Source organism: Gymnodraco acuticeps, unplaced genomic scaffold (assembly GCF_902827175.1).
Source record: "Gymnodraco acuticeps unplaced genomic scaffold, fGymAcu1.1, whole genome shotgun sequence".
Classification (NCBI taxonomy): Eukaryota; Metazoa; Chordata; class Actinopteri; order Perciformes; family Bathydraconidae; genus Gymnodraco; species Gymnodraco acuticeps.
This window is the reverse complement of record NW_022991219.1, coordinates 1343248-1344308: the sequence shown is the minus strand read 5'-3', so window position 1 is coordinate 1344308 and position 1061 is coordinate 1343248.

The following is a 1061-nucleotide window of genomic DNA, read 5'->3' as shown; positions in this document are numbered from 1 at the left end:
GTGGGCGAAGAGTAGCAATCTTCCTCCAATCAGTGAGCGAAGAGTAGCAACCTTCCTCCAATCAGTGCAGGGCTGAGGTTTTCACTCAGAGCTACTGTATGACCCACTGCTGTCAACCCGTACCATGCTCCAGTACGGTGCCACTTTATTAAGCCATTATAAAAGCCTAATAATGGCTGCATTTAACCCTCATATTGTCTTCGTTTTCTCCCCTTACTTTGGTGTTCGTGGTAACATTTGACCGGTCCTGTTTTGACTGCTATTACATTAACACAAAAACCATTAATCATCACCACATTTCATTTAACACCCTTTCAAACTGTAAATATTGCATCAGACTGCTGGTATACATGAAAAACTGCAGTAAATATACAGAGAATAGACACTGAACATGTATTGCGTGTGCCAGGTGTGATCCATGTGGGGGGATGGGCCCATAAGAGCGGGAAATATGTCAAATTGTTCTGTGTGTGTGTTTGTGAGTGCCAGTTGTGATTGACATGGGGGGATTGGGCACATACTGTAAGGGGGACACGTGTGTGTTTGTGTGTGTTTGTGTGTGTGTGTTTTATCTGATCCGGATGGTGACAGGGGGACCCTGATGTAAACAAGACGAAAGTCTTTCTCTGGTCTGCATCCCCTTAACAATTGTATGTTTTGAGCTGTACCTACTGTACTGTACCCAATATACAAGCTGTTAATACACTTTTCAATCAATCAATGCCGGGAACACCATGGGTGTTACAAAGTTGACTAAATCATCCAAAATGTAATGCAAGTGGTGATCAGCAATTGTATATGTTCAAATGTCTACTGTGAAGGATATCATAAAGCCTTAATGCAGTCGAATGTAAAACAAAAAAGTTATGATTGATGAAAGTATAAATCAGTCAGATTTGATCCGAAGACAACAGGAGGGTTAATTAAAGATGAATTAACTTACTTAAATAATTGTCAGATAAGTTGCAACTTTTGTTCAGCAAGGTTGTAAGAAAAACCTTTGTCTGCTGCAAACAAAGACTGGAGATTCACTGTACAAACATAATGAAAATAGTTGGATA